This window comes from Micromys minutus (assembly GCF_963924665.1).
Source record: "Micromys minutus genome assembly, chromosome: 4".
NCBI lineage: Eukaryota > Metazoa > Chordata > Mammalia > Rodentia > Muridae > Micromys > Micromys minutus.
This window is the reverse complement of record NC_137973.1, coordinates 70,184,362-70,200,762: the sequence shown is the minus strand read 5'-3', so window position 1 is coordinate 70,200,762 and position 16,401 is coordinate 70,184,362. Positions and strand designations below refer to the sequence as shown.

General features: G+C 40.6%; 1 protein-coding gene across 5 annotated transcripts in view; it reads left to right on the top strand.

The window, feature by feature from the left end:
* Positions 1-16,401, top strand: part of RAP1GDS1 (Rap1 GTPase-GDP dissociation stimulator 1) — a 123,108-nt gene that overhangs the window by 28,150 nt on the left and 78,557 nt on the right. The gene's annotated exons all lie outside the window — the stretch shown is intronic.

The window sequence follows — 16,401 nt, the reverse complement described above, 5'->3', positions numbered from 1 at the left end:
TCTAGTGTGGTTACACTGTTTCATTCTCCTCTGAGGATTTAAAACGATGAATAACCTGTGCATTTCTGAGTCTTAGGCACCTTGCAAGAGAAACCACTAGTTTAAAGATGCAGAGATGAGAAAAATTAGTATTTTATTCATATTTTTTAAAGTCCTGTTAATTTTATTTCATTTTAAAGCACAAGACTGGTACTTCTCTGCTGGGTTTGGGAGATGGGGGAGAAATGGTCATCTGTGAAACAATCTCGGGCTAATCATAACTTGAACCCTTACCCTGGGCTGTTAGATTGTCATCTGCTTCATTTTTTGGTGTGTGTGTGTGTGTGTGTGTGTGTGTGTGTGTGTGTGTGTGTGTGTGTTTAAATATCTCAGTTACTTGCCTGATGATAAATTGTCCATAATAAAATCACACGGTTGTTTGCCTAATTTGTACCTTTGCTAGACAGAACAGATTAGTCTTTGTGAGTCAACAGTGTGTGGCTGTGTTGCTAATCTCACTGACTTGGAAAAGTCTCGGGTTATTTGGTAGCACTTGTCCTGTAGCTCCTTCTACTGATTTTTTTTTACTTCCTCCCAGGCTGTAATTCTAAGCACATGCTTTTGTGCACATTGTTCATGTAACTTATCTAAATGTACGCCCTTTGTATCTTCTTGGTTTTAGCCTGTGGTATGCCTTTAGTAGTAGGAAAACTAGCTTCTGTGTAAGGGACTGAAACACCAGATGAATAGCAAAAGCCCCACTAAATTTACTCTTAATGGATGTAGACTTGCTATTTGGAGAAATCAACAAAAAGTGTTGTTTTACTTTTTCACAGCGTTGTCTAGAATAGATTTCACTCATTTTTTTAAAATCCCAATATCAAATACAGAAATAAAAACCATTTTCTGTGCAGGCTAAATTCAGTTGTTTGCTTTTATTTATATTACATTTCTTAGTTGTTGTTTCATTAGCTCCTTGTATGTTTATGACTAATACTAACAATATACTACAGTTTTGTTTTGTTTTGTTTTTTTTAACCAAAGAAACAGAGCATTTAGTAATATGTGAGGAGCTGTAGAAATGGCTCAGCAGTTTAGAGCAGTCGCTGCTCTTCTGGAGGTCCTGAGTTCAGTTCCCAGTAACCACATGGCCGCTCACAATTGTCTACAAGTCTACTTACTTGCAGGGACTCTGACCCCAATCCACATTTTAAAAAGAGAACCCATGAAAGATGGGTAATTAAAGAGATGACTCTGCAAGCTAAAGCACTTGTTCCTGAAGAGGACCCATATTCAGTTCCCAGCATTCACATGGGCCTCATAACCACCCCAAACTACAGTTTCATGTGAACCAGTACATTCTTCTGACCTCTGTAGGCACCAGGGCTGCACACATGCACATACATAAATGCAGGAAAGAACAAAAAACCAGGTAATTAATATATGAACATCTCAACTAAACTAAAGCAGTCAAGTAAAGGTGTTGGTAGTTCTGATGAAGTGAGTCTTAAGACTTCCACTGATAATAGTCTTTATAAACTCCATGCAGCTCAATTAGGAAATAAGATAAAACAATTAATCATATCCGTGCCTTCATCAAAACTAGGAGATGGATTTCACATTATTAGGGGAAAAGTGAACTAAACATCTAAGTGTAGCTTACTCAGTTAAAGATATTCTCTAGAGAGATTTTTTTTGCCAAGACTGTATATAAACTACACAACAAGAAGAGAGCAGGAAACCAGGCACCCGAGGGTGAGAGCACACACACTTCTTCTTTAGAAAGGAAACTCCAAACTGGGTAGGACATTTTTTAGATTTTCTGTCTTAGGCTAGATCGGGGACTGGCTAATTGAAAGTACATCGGAAACAGGCTTAGTGGTGCTTGCTTGTGGTTCCAGTTAAAGGTTGGTGGGGGAGGAGTCTCAGGAGCTCAGGACTAGCTCAGAAAGCAGGCAAGGTCCTGTGACACCCTTCCCTGGCAAAGAAGGCGCATAGATCTCATGTGCCAATCAAAGAGGACGACCATGGGGAGGGAAGAAGTTACTTGCAGCTCTTGGATACCTGGTGAAAAACCAGGAAGCAAGAAGGAGAAGTTAAGTGTCTATAGAAACAATGGCACAAAATCATAGGACATGCTATACTAATTAGTTCTGTGTTACCATGACCATAATACCAGCCGGAAACGAGAAGAAAAGTTGATTTGTGAAGCAGGTTCGGTCCCTCGTGATGAGGAATGCAGTGATGTAAAGCAGGTCACATCAAGAAAAGCCAAGCAGCCGGGAGGGCCGGGGACTGGAGGGCCAGCAAGGCAGGGCTGGGGACAGGAGAGGAAGCACACTGCCCTAGCTTTTTCTTTTCCCGTACTTTTGTTCTGTCTGACTCCCTCTTAGCCCGAGGGGTGATGGTACCCACATTCAGAATGTGTCTTCTCACGCTGGTTTTGTTGTCTGGTGAAGCACCCTCTCAGACACCAAAGAGTGTTCTTCTGAGGTTCCTTTTGCAAATTCAGTCAGGTTATTAGTGAAGAGTAACTATCACATACACTAAGCACCACTTTTGGTTTTGGTTACACATGAGAGCTTATGAAGAAGAGTCTAGGTATTCATCTCAAGTCTTTCCCCTTACTGTATGTCAGTTTTATCAAACTACTCATTGAATCAAAGTTTCTGCTGAGGTCTATGAAGAAGAAAGCAGAAAACAATCAAAACCCAAATACCTTAGCTATTGAAAACATTCTTTTTTCCAATAAAAACAATTTATGAAGCAGTTACCCAAAACAAACAACCCACTGTAACTTTTACTAATATTAACTAAGCTTTTGGAGTTGATCCTATGGCTTCACACACGCTAGGCAAGCACCTAGCCACTGAGTTATACGCTCACCTCAAGTAAGGTTTTGGAAACGTAAAAAGGAAAAACTGAGTCAGAAACTTTAAAACCTAATTGTGTAAAGACCAGGAAGATGTAAAGTTAGGATCGGCCAGAAGAAATAAAAGAACATGAAACATACTTTAGAAATTTACAGAAAATTAAAGTGGCTGAAAATATGGGGCAAAAGCGTTGAAAATAAAGGATAAGAATGAACCAGAGAAGACGTGATTAATATCAAAGATCTGTATCGTTTCTGTAAAGGTACATGTAATTAGAGTCCTAAAGACAAAAAGTCAAAGAAAACAATACCTAAGATAAACTTTCTACAGATAAGAGTCCTGGCCTCTATCAGAAGGATTCAGGAGGTACTTGTAAAATTTGACTTATAATGTTGTAGTGAGCCATAGTAAAATTCTTAGTGTCTTTAGATTTTATCTTATTTTAATATTGATCGCTCTGGTGCTGTGTTGCAGCCGGTAAAGACTACATGTTGCTCTAGTATCCCACGGTTATGTGTTTGAAGTTAACTGACATCTTTAGTTATGTGTAAGAGTGTTCATTCTTAGCAGACCAAGTTGCTGTTGGTAATGGTACACAAATGTGAAAGTTCTGTAAGTAAAGAATTCGTTACAAGGTGCTGCTGCATTCCTCCTGGCACATGTGAGGAATGTGCTTCTTGCCTGCTTGTCCATTAGTAGCTGTGTCAGTTTTCGGTCTCTCTGAAGACCAGCTTGTCTGATCGGTTGACCCTGGGAGTATCTTATTACTTGTGCTCAAATAGCTCTTATGTTATTTAATGATGGACCCCAACTCAAAAGTGGTAATGTTTGCCATCTGAGTACGCTAAAGAGAGCCTCCTTTAGATGAAAAGGGAAGGACTCTCACTAAGTGGAAAGAAAAAATTGTGTGCCGTTGTTGCAAAGGTCCATGGTAAAAACAAATCTTTTTCACCTATAAAACTGTGAAGAAGGAAAGACTTATGCTAGTTTCACTGTTTGTACCTTAAACTAAGCCAGAGAAGAGTATGCAATAAGAAATAGAAATGACATTACATTTGTGGGTGGAAACATGAACAGAAACTAATGGATCACAGTGTACTGTGGCAGATAGTGCTAAGCCTCACTTTATCCCGCCATGTAGGCAGTCATTTAGCTCATCCCAAGGAATCAAAAAGAAAGTGTTGAACAGCAAGATATTATGAAACATACTGTTTGCTTTAACTATTCTGTTTTACTATTGTTTATTGCTAACCTCTTAATTATAAGCTAAAGTTCACCTTAGGTAAGTATGTTTAGAGGAAAATTGTCTATATTATATGTTAATTACACACATTTTAATATATATTTTTACACTATATCAGAATGGCTGTAATGGTATTTCACAGCTGTGTTAAAATGGCCCTTATGTTGACAGTGGCCCCAGGGTGCAGAAGTCGTGATGCTCTAGATAGCTATATATGAAGAAGAACTTATAGGTGTGTGTGTGGGGGGGGGGCGTGGTCTGGTACTGTCTATAATTTCAAACATCCTACAGACTTTAGGATTCTACTTTTCACAAGAGAGAAGCTCCTGTAACCAGTATCTTAATGTGTCAGTTTGTTCTGCTCTAAGAAAATATAGGTTCATTAATTTACAAATAGCTGACCAATACAAAATGAGTTTAATTTTTGTTGTATGTGTTTGAGGGGTGTTTTGTTTTGTGTTTCTTTTATCTTATTATTTGCTTTGCTTATTTATTTAGTTTTGGTTCTACCAAGTGAGAAGAACAGGAAGTTGGGTACGGAGGAAGATGGGGAGGACCTAGAGAAGGAGTTAGGGGAGGGGAATATATGATCACAATACATTGAATGAAGAAAACTTTTAAGAGTCGGGACTAAGCTGTGGTTGTTGGACAAGCCTGGAGACCTGCTAAGACTTAAGAGCTGCGGGGGCCAACACCTGAAGCTTGGAAGCTGCAACACTCACTGCCTGGTGCAAGTGAAGTGGTTTGAAAGCCTAGAACTCTCTCAGGCTCGACCAGCCAGAGCTCTAAGCCTGTGGCTTTGAAACCTTGGAGCCATGAATCTTAAGCTTTCATAGCCTTGGGAGTCTAAGATACTGAAATATGAAAACCTGGCCTTCAAGCCTCTGGCGCTGATGAGGAGTGCAGGAAGCCAACACCAAAGAAGCTCTAAGCCTTGCCTACTCATGATTCCATCCCAGTATTGATGGTAACATTGTTGTGGAGGCAGAATCAAGTAAACCCCAGAATCAAGGTAGCAGCAGGTATGAAGACTATGAACAATCCCATATATTCTTGAAGGTACCTTGGCACTCAGGTGATAGAAGACAAATAGCTCTGAGGAAGAGTGTTAGCACCCAGGTTAATCCACTCAAGAAGACTAAGCCCTGCAGTTTTGTTTTTCCTTTCTTGAAATTTGAGACATGGTGTTACATTGTAGCCCAGGCTGGAGTAGAACCCACTGTGTAACTCATGCTGTCCTCAAACATAACAGGTGCCTTTCTTGCCTCCGCCTCCTGAGAGCTGGGATTGCAGGACGGTTCCAGTTATGAGACATAGCTGGTTCTTGGTGATATGATAGCTCTCCAAAGGCAGTACTGTCATACTCAAAACATGAAAATTGTGGTAAAACACACTGCTTTCGTTATTTAGTTAGTCTGATGCGGGCTGCTTAAACCAAAGACATTTATCTTCACTCATAGCTTTCTAAAGGCAAGGTGTTTCATCTAGTTACGTTTTTGTTGACAGTATCACATGACAACAGGGAATATGAGCACATCTGTGTCTTTACTGGTTATATCTGGGCTGCCTAGTTTTATGTCAGCTTAACAGGAACTGGAGTCATTTTGGAAGACATAACCTCAATTGAGTCCCCACCAGGTTGTCCTGTGGAGGATCTTGTGGCACATTTTGATTGTTGATCAAAATAAGAGAGGCCCACTCACTGTGGACTGTGTAGACCCTGGGCTGGTAGACCTAGGAGCTATAAGAAAGCAGACCGCGCAGGCCACGGGGAGCAAGGCCAGTGAGTAGCCTCTATGGCCTCTGCTTCAGTTCCTGCCTCAAGGTTCCTGCCTCGAGTTTCTCCTCTGACTTCTTCTGATGTTGTACCTAAGTGGAACTGTTTTACTCTATGTTGCTTCTGCTTATGGTGTTTTAATGAATAGAGAGAGAAGAAAAAGAAAAAAGAAAAAACAACAACCCAAAACCTTAATTAAGACAAATGTCTCCCAAATAAGGTACCCAGAGTTTTTCTTCTACTCACTGGAATTATATTTTCTTTGGAATTTTCAGCCAGAATTCTACAAAGTGATATTCTTCCTTCTGACCCATAAAACTAACAGTGACTTGAACTTCCAAATTAGTCATAAGAAGGGAGATGGCTAGTGCTGTATTTTAGTTTCTAACACTAACAGCAGTCTTTACTAATGCTTCTGCATTAAATGCAACACCTTGGATTTATATAAAACTCCCTTTTCATTAAAAAAAAGTCTGAATAGAGTGGATTTGAGTAAGAAAATACTTTAAATAGTAAGCCCTTCTTAGCCAGATCAGTTATTATTAAAAATAGTAAAGGTCTACTGTGTTTATTAGGTTAAGCTAATAAGATTATTGTTGGATAGCACTAACAAAAGAGATACTTTTTATTAAGGGAAGAAAGTAGAAAATTCATACTAAATTAATATAATAGTAATTATATTAATAATATGATTAATATAATGTGATAGTGAGGTCCTGATAATTTGTATGACCTTCATTCGAAAACAAGTGCTGACTTAAATGAGTACAAAATAATTAAGATTGATAAGAGTGTAATGGAGGAAGTTTTTATTAATTAATTGGTGTAGGAGGCATAGGTTATGTCCCCATATAGTAATATGTACCTACCAAAATATTCAAAACTATATTAAATAAAGGATTAATTTTACCAGAAAATTCTTTAAAAGGCTGGGCACTTGGGAAGTTTGACTACACTGCGCTTATCCCACACCGCTGCCAGGTGGGTGCTGGGCTTCAGGGAAGCACCAGGGCTGCTCCGCGGGTGAGAAAGCCGAAGCTAGGGTTCCCTGGCTTCCAGGCCCCAGTAGCTACTGGAGAAGTTGGGGAATGAAGTGCCGGGGTCCATAGGCCCATGACGTGGCTGTGGATGAGGGGCTCCCAAACTCCTGCACATCTAGGCATCTCTGGGGCACTGAGTTGGGAGCAGAGAGAGTTATGGGCCCACAGACTGAGGACAGCTTCTAGCTGGAGGCTGGGGAATGAGGAGCTATGGCTGGAGAATGACTTCTCCATGGCTCCCTATGGCGGGTCCTGATGAAAGAGACAGTCCCTGGTTATAAACCGTTTATTGACTGTTCATGGAAAATGGATACATACCACACCATACCATCTTCTCGGGTGAGCCCTAGATTAAATACCTTCTGCAGGGAAGAATGTCTGGGAAACTTACTGGCTAAGCCCTCAGGGCCTCTAGGAACATCTTGAGAGTGGAGTGTTCTGAGCCTATGGCACCAAGGGTCACGTTTCCTCCTGTGGGAGTGCGGCACTTGTTCCAGGCCAGGGATTTGGCAGAGAGTTGAGAGACCCAAGTCTCAGGTGTGTGCCCACTGAGTCTCCAGGTCTCAGACCTGCTCTACCTTACCAAGCTACCTGGCATGGTTTTACCACCCCATAGCGAGGTGCCTCAGAAGGTAGGAAAGAGTGCTTCCTGCCAACATTAATGTATCTTCAGGACTACATAGTCGGTGGAGAGATTGTAGATTGTCCTTTGACTTACACATTCATGTGCGCGCACACAAATAATTAAAGTTTTTAAGTTTTCCAGCATTTAAACGTCCAAGTTAAAAATATTTTCATAACTGTAGTCATTCATGAGCCTTTAAAAGGTACCTCTGACTATGAATTAAGCACTAGTTTATATTCAACATTGTTGATTATATTTTCTTATGTTTTAAAAAATGCCATTTAGCTTAGATTTTCATAATGAATTTGTAATATGTGAATTTATGTATTTTAAGATTTAATAAATATGAATAGAAATCTTAGACTAATGTAAAATTATTTAAAGTTCATAACATTTGCCCTTAAGAGGACTTTAGCTAGAAAAGTTAGTATTTAAAATAAACCATTCCCCTTTGGGGGGGGGGTTGATCTTTGCCTTAATTAACACAAAACTTTAGATTTTTCATTAAATAAAGCTAAAGGAAGTGTTTCATCATAAACATGCTTCATGCTAAGTCGATAAAAGCAACTCCACTCCAGTTCCCTTGTTCCTTATTTCCTAAAATTTAAAATTTTTTGAGTTATAAATGGATGCAGATATTATCACCAACTGTAAAGTTGTTGAAATGGGAAGATTTTTTTGAAGTAGAATAGTATTTAATCTTATTCATTGCCACTTGAAAGGCAATGTCTGATTCTCTTGAGTTTTAAGAATGCTAACTTAGGTAGAGTGAAAGACTATTTCCTTTTTCTTATTCTGTTATTATGGGCTGTCAGGGCAGCGGGAGAGAATATTGTGCAGAATGTCATAGTGCTGCACATCAGTTATTCATGTCTAGAATAAGAAGCAGTCTGCTTCCTGAATGTGGGTGAACCCATTAAAATATTAGGACACAATTCAAATACAGATGAGTTCATTTTGTATTACAGTGCTATGGTCAAATGCTGAGTACATATTTTAAAACTAGATTTAGAACATTTTTATACAGTCATATTGTGCTTTTATGAAGTAAATATATACATTCATAGCCCCATCTCCATTGTCAAGTTTTGTAGCACAGTGTTTGATGCAACTAAATAAATATTCTTTCTGTAAGAGGCAAAAATTGATTATTTGATATGGAAAGTATAAAATTATAATTTGTCATCAGAAATGCTACAATTGATACATGTTTCATACCTGGAGGTACTCTTATTAGCTGCTGTTAAAGTGAAATTAACTTAGATCGAAAGTGAGTTTTCATAAAAGAATGAAAGGCAATCGGAAATAATCTGACTTTTGTAATTACTTCAACTTAATAAAAATTTCAGCTCTTTCAGCCTTTGATTTTTTTTCTTTTAAGTCATGTTACATAACAGTAGACATAGTTGCTCTATGTAACACAGGATGAATTCATTTTTTCTCTTCTCACATCCTCAGTGATTCTAATAATGCATATACTAGTTGAACCAATGCTTTTGGTTCATGAACTTTAAAACTTTTTTATATTATTTCACTTTCCCTTGTGTTGACCACAGATTCTTCCCACATACAGTGGAATCTGAATACCAGTTCCTCTACCAGTCCCAGTCCCTTTCTTCCTCCTCTCCTATGCAGGTGCACTCCCTTGTCTCTTACTGGAAAAGAAAAGGGCTTCTAAAAGATAAAACACAACAAAATAAAACACAGTAAGATAGCACAAACCATCACAAACAACAGAAAGAGGAAAAGAGCCCCAAGAGGAGGCACAAGAGTCGAGACTCACGTGTTCACTCATCTAGGCATCCCATGAAAGCCACAGTGTATGTGCAGAGGACCTGGTGCAGCCCTGTGCGAGCTGCGGTTGCTGCTTCAGTCTCCAGGAGCCCATCCGGGCTTTACTCAGGTACTGTAGAGGGCCTTGTTCTCCTGGTGACGGGCCGCTCTTTTAGTAATGCCGTTCAACAGTTTTGCTTAACAGTCCAGTAAACATCATGCCACATGTGGCGATTGAGCATTTGAAAGAGCAGCTAACTAAATTAGAGGTTTGCTCTTGTTTCGAGTACTTAGTTATTAAAAAAAAAAAAACCAGCTACTGAGTTACTTGATCATATGATGAAGGGTTTAATAAAAATAATCTATTAAACTTAGTTGCCTACTTGGGAGCTTAGTTACTTATATAGCCTGCATTCCAGTTCTAGAGGAAAGTGTGGTTTACATGAGGACATCCTGCATAGATTCAGGTATTTGAACAGTCGGTCCCCAGTTAGAAGTGCTCTTTGGGGAGGTGGCTCACCACTGTGCTGGAGGAGGTCACATCACTAGGAAAATGTTTTCAGAGTTCCTAGCTCTGCCCCATTGCCAGGTCACACGCCGTGTTTCATGCTTGTGGTTAAAGAGGGATGATCTTTTAGTTCCATGTCTGTTGCTGCCATGCCTCCACTACATATTGCTCCATGCATAAGGCCCAATAGACTGTACTCGGTAAGTTACCTCCTGCTATGGTATTTTATCAATGCAGCAGAACAGTAATCAATACTGAAATCGGTGTCCAGACTGGTAGGTACTGCGTCAGCATTCTCACGCATGTAATTATTTGGAGATGGTGTTGATACAGGACGCCAGGACCTCTGGCTGTAAAGATCCTGATTTAGGATTTCTCAGGTTAGGGCCTAGGATTTGTATTTCCAGTAAGTGCTAGGAGGGTGTTGATGGATCTCACAATCACAAGATCAAAATGAAGACAGTTGTGATGTGATGAAGGCACAGCTGCTAAGAGATCTTTGTGTGAAACGTTTTGTTCTAGGTATTTGCCCGCCTTTGAGCATTTTCAAACAAGTAAAAAGCCAGAGGTACCAGTGCTTGTCATCTGGGCACTGGGGTGGGGCGGTGGGGTGGAGACTGGCCAGTTCCTCCTGGAGCTTGCTGCAGTAAGTCTAGCTTGTTTGGCCATTCCATGCCAGTGGCAGGCCCTCCTACAAACAAACAGATGTGAACCTGTGGATAGCACCCAGTGAATGATGCCGTAGACCGTTCTGTGGACCGCTCTGTGGCTTTGGCATGCGTACCCTCGGTGCGAACACACAGAGCAAGGAATGGTGGTATTGGAATGGGGAGAAATGTCAAGCAGCTAGAAACTGTAGTGAGAGGAGGAAGAAGGTAGAGCTGTAAATAACAAGAATAAAGCACATAGGAGACCCAGGATACTTCCGAATTGGAGAATGGGGTCACAGATGTGACCATGGTGGCTGGAGGGCCTCATACCAGTCAACTCCTGGGATTAGTTTGAAGCATCACACAAAGAAAACATTTTCAGGTGTGGAAACAAAACTTTTAGTGTCTTGTAAGACACCCACAGCTTTGTTTGTGCACTGTCGTCTGAGCGGTACTTTACTGTTTTAAAGTAACTTACTACCCGGCCTCTTGTTAATAATTCTCTCCGGAAGTCTCATCATAGTCTTTAGGAAAAGCATCATTTAAAGATGTTTAGTTACATTTATTGTGTGTGTTTACACAAGGGCCACAGCATGTGTGGAGGTAGAAGAGCCTCCTTCCGTCACCTGGGTCCCAGCTGTTGAATTGAGGTTGTTAGGCTTGGCAGCAAATACCTTCCTTCAGCTGAGCCACCTTGATAGCTCCCTCACCAACAACAACCCAGATACTAAAAACCACCTTCCTTGTCGCTTTTGAAACAGGGTCTCTTGTTTGTGCTCACTGAATAGCATAGATTAGCCTCGAGTCTCTGATCTGCCTGCTTTCAACTCTTGGTGCCATCATATCTGGTTTTAAACACATTCTTACTGAAATTTTTATTAGTCTTCTTTCTTGTAGTTTCTGTTCATTTGTTCTGTTCTAGCCCTTGTGTAAATATAGAATTAAAACATTTTTTCTTTCTGGTCACATTTCTGTGTTGGGGAATCATTACCATATCCCCTGTTTCTTCCATTGTAACACTAGGGTATTGTTTTCCAAAGAAAGGTGACAGCACGGTTACTATATATCTGGCACATTTGCATCCTTACTTGAAACTAAGTGTCAGGAGGACAAAGGTGATGTCTTCTCCAGAGCGTATTCACAAGTTAAAAGAAATTGACATGTGTAGTTGCCTTGGCAGAGTGGACCAGAGTTAGGGAGCTCATGTTGCAGTCCAGGTTTAAAAGCAACTAAAGTCCCTCTTGCCAGGGCAGTTGTTGTCTTTGTCTCTTTTTGTGTCTTCCTGTTGATAATATGGCCGTACCTACATTGTAGAGAGCAAATGTGTTTCACCCAGAACCACTGATTTAAATGTTAATGCTATCCAGGAGCACCATCATGGAAACATCCAGGACAAGTCTTTTCTAAATAACCTGGACACTGCCATTTAACCAAATTGGCAAAGAGTAACTGTGGCAAGTAAAATGTGCATTTCTATTAAAATATAAAACTGAATTATGTGGCACAATAGATAGCTTTGGAATAATTGCTAAGAAAGAATGCCATTGGAATGATCATGTTATATGCAAAATCTATAATTGATTTTACTGAGAATTATTCTAACCTACTTTTGAATACTTACTGTTAAAATCCCAGAATGAAGCTCCAAAGACAGGGTAATTTGTTAAAGCAGGAACATATGGACTCAGTCTAGATTTTAGCACACAATGTTCTTTGAGGTGAATTTATTTTAGATGCTTGTAATTTTCTCTTCCCATAGTTGAATGTTCCATATCTTTTCATTATACTAAAGGAGCAAACAGAATGTTTTCCTTTGACTCATAATAACTTAGTCATGGAGTGATTATCTTTTCTCTGTGATGTGTGTATGTGGGAAGGACAGTATAAAAGCAGGGCAGTTTCCTACAGTGATATCTAAAGGCTTTAAGAATATTTTTGCATATGCTTGCATTCGAAAACTATGATCTAAGGTCGGAGTAGTCTAATGCAAGCTAAAAAAGTTTAGTCCCCGAGTGAGCTAATGACTGGTAATTCTCTGAAACTTCTGCTCTTGACTCCAGAACCTTGACGAGCTGGATAGTGGATATCATGTGCAAGGCTCTAGGCACTGGGGAAAAAAGCAGATGAGCAAATTTCTAAAGTGTAAGATAACTTTCTTTGTGAGTTCAGTGAGAAACAATTACATAATAATGGCATCAATAAAAGCAGCTCATTTATTTGATTTTTATTGCACCTTCCCATAACAATTAATACATTATTTTAAGTTTATTGCCAGCATGTAATCATTATTCTCGTGTGGTTTTCATTTCTTTAGTTAGAGCATGGACACAGTCCTTTTGATATGCCATTCACTGGATTGCACAGTGCCGTAGTTGGTCAGATAAGTAATATGAAACCATTCTTACTATGCACCGTTTGCTGACCTGGAACTGTGCCATCTAGCCCAGGCTGGCCCCAGGTCCTCTAGTTCTCCTGCCTCAACCTCTAGCGTGCTGAGATTGGTTCTGTGCCACTGTGCTCCGGTCTAGACATTTGTTTCACTTGTTTTCTCTTTTGAAACAAAGTCTCATATATCCCAGGCTGGCCTAGAACTTGTTCTCTGCTAAAGATGACCTTGAACTTGCAGAGTGATGGTATTATAAGCTGGGTGCTAACACACCTAGATTATGCTATGTATTACTAGGGATCAATCTCAGGGTCTCATGCTCCAGGGGCAAGCATTCTACCAATCGAGGTACATTTCTGTCTTGCTCTAGTTGAATGGTTTTGTTGTTTCCTTGTTTCTGAGACAGAGTATTTACTTTGTAGCTCTGGTGGACCTGTGACTTAGTACAGAGACAAATGTCTGCAGCCTTCTTCCTCCAGAGTGTTGAGATGGGAGGAGTGAGCTGTTTGTGTTACTGATATCAGAAAGCTCCATACAAAGAGCTGGACTCAACTCATAATTTTAAGACTCAAAATTTTAAGAATCTGTGTCACAGAAGAAATGACATTTTACCCATGTCCCAATCAGTAATAAGTATTGTGTCTGTAACCTGATTCTTTTCACCCTGCTTAAGATGCCAACCTTTGCTTCTTACTATTGAGATACAGTCACAGCACGGGAAAGAAATCCCTGCTGTGGAATGTTGCTATTCCAGATTTAGAGTCCCTAGTTTGTGTTTCAGTCAGTCTTTTGTGTCTTTAGGACAGTGTTCCTGCCCTACACAACATAAGGGAGGAAGAGCAGAAACATCCAGGTGTCAGAATGTGTGGCAGGAAACAGCTCACCTTGTGGGAGCCAAGAAGCAGATACCGGTTGTGCTAGCAGGCTCCTTCCATCCCCTTTGTTCTGTCTAGGCCTCCAGCTTGTTAACCACCACGCATGGTTAGTTCAGTTCATACTAGAAATGTATGTCCTCCAGTTACACAGAGAGATATACTTTCTATCCTCATAGGCATGTCTCAATCCAATTGATAAACTGTCCACTTCAGCTTTTTACGTATTCCCTGTTGAAACGATGTCTTTCTCCTTTTCTACTTAATGTTTTACCATCCTTAAAACCTCACCCGGAGGCTGGTCATATTTCTCAGTGGGTAAAGTACCTGAGACCCGAGATCGGATTGCCAAAAGCCATGTAAAAAGCTAAGCGTTGTGGAGCACTGTCGTATTCCCTGCTCTGATGGGTGAAGACAGGTGGACTCTCCTTGCTGCTAGTTCCAGGTTCATCAAGAGACCCTGTCTCAAAGAATACGGTAGAAGGGATGGCAAGTTATCAGAAGGTAAAGAGTTCGAAGCTAAGCTTTATGACCCTACTTCAATTCCCAGAACCCACATGGTAGGGGAGGGTCCCTCTGTACTTGATACATAGACCCCAAGGCTGGAGAAATCACATTACATGGGTTTTAAACTTACAAGTCTCTCCTACTCAATACATAGCTCTCTGACGATGGTTTGTACCCTCTGTATCTTCCATTTTTTCCATGGGGACTTAGTAAAGATATTTTTTTCCCACTCCTGTGTCTGACAGCAAGAAAACAATTGCAGTATCGGGCGTATTTTAAGCCCTGGGAGTAAGCAGGAAGAAGGAATAATGCATTTAAAATATAGTGCACTTGAGGTACATGGGAAGGGTATCTCAGACAGCAGGAGGAAGCTGCGGAAAGTCACCGTGAGGACAGCCTAGTCCGGTCAGAAATTGGGGAGATGCGCATGGCCAGCAAGAAGGGTCTGCACAAGGTGGCCAAGATGAAGAAACTGGGAGCTGTCTAGAGATCAAGTGACAAAAGGACTTTGAAGCCTTGCTAAGACTGTTGAAAAGCAAGTAAAAAGTACGTAAAACTTTTGACAGTTTGAGAGCAGATTGGATGAAGGCCACAAAGAAGAGGAAGATATCTTCTAATGAGGCCCTGAGCAGGATTTTGTGATGGATTGTCAAAAGAACAGGCAATGTGATGACCTGCACTAACGAATCATGTAGGTTCAAAGTGGTCCAGGTTGGTAGCAGAGATTGGAAAGAGACTTAAAGGTGATATGATGTCAGTGATGGGGATGCAGCAGGCACAGTGTCCTTGGATGGTAGAGGTTGAAAAGACACGAGCTGGCTCTGAGAAAAGCCAGGGGTCAGACCCTCCCAGGCTTGGTACAGACTACATCTACGTATTTTGTGTTCGGATATGTACGCACCATGGCACTCACGTGGAGGTCAGTGGACAACTTTTAGGCCTTTGTTCTCTTATGTACCATGTGGATGGAACTCAAGTCATCAGGCGAGGCAGCCATTGTGCTTACCCATTGAGCCATCTTGCCAGCCTGCAAGTGTTCCCCCATGTTGCTAGTGAAGTGGTCCGAAGTAGGTTTAGTTTCATCGTGGTGGGTTTGTTATTGTGATGACAGTCTCAACAGCGTGTTTAGATGATTCGTTTGATCTTGTCTCTTCTCAAAATGGTAAGGTTCACTTGCCCTGTTAGATAACAAGCAGCTGCCCACATTTCCTCAGGTGACTTTTGGCCACATAAAATTATCTTATCTTATTTATTTCTTTATTTATTTATTTATTTATTTATTTATTTATTTTTAATACTTAAGTAGCCATCATGAATTATTTCTTCTCTCCTCCTTTGTTTCCTTTGCACCCAAGACCACTCTTGTTCTCTGTATATTATGAGTGACTTTATGTAAAAATCTAGGAACCACGAATAAGCAAAAACATGGGTATTTGTCTTTCTAAGTGTGGCTTAGTTTACATAATATGAAAATCTTCAATTGTATCCATTTTTCTACAAGTGGCATCACTTTGTCCTTTAAGGGTGGGCAAAAAACACACTGTGTACATGTGACACATTTTCTTAACCCATTCTTTTGCTGTTAGGCACCCATGTTGGATCCGTAATTTCGCTGTTGTGAATGGTGCCCTGGTAAACATGATTGTGCAAGTGTTCTGTGAGAGACCCGACTCCATTGCAGTCTTTCCAGTAAACACCCAAGGGGCCGGGCTGAATGATTTACCTGGTTTGAGGTTTTTATGAGAAACATCCATGCTGCCCTTCACAGTGGCATCCCCACCAACGGTGTGTGACGTGTTTCTCTTCGTCTGTCTCCATTTCAGCATTTTGTTGTCATTTCCCAAGGAACGTATGCCCTTCTTCCTGGGCCAATGGAATCTCACTGTAGTTTCCATTTGTATTCCTCTTATCATTAGTTAGATCGGACATCTTAGTACATTTACTGCCTACTGTTTTCTTTTGTCTCTCTTATGTATGATGTGCACATACATGTATGCATGTTTGTTTGCATGTGCGGTTGCACATGTGTCTTTGGGAGTGTGCGTACATGCATGCATGTGGAGGCTGGAGGCTGACATCGGGTGTCTTGCTTGAATACTTCATATACTAAGGCGGGTCTCACCCATCCTACAGCTCACCAGCTCTGGCTCCCCGCCCCACCCAACTCG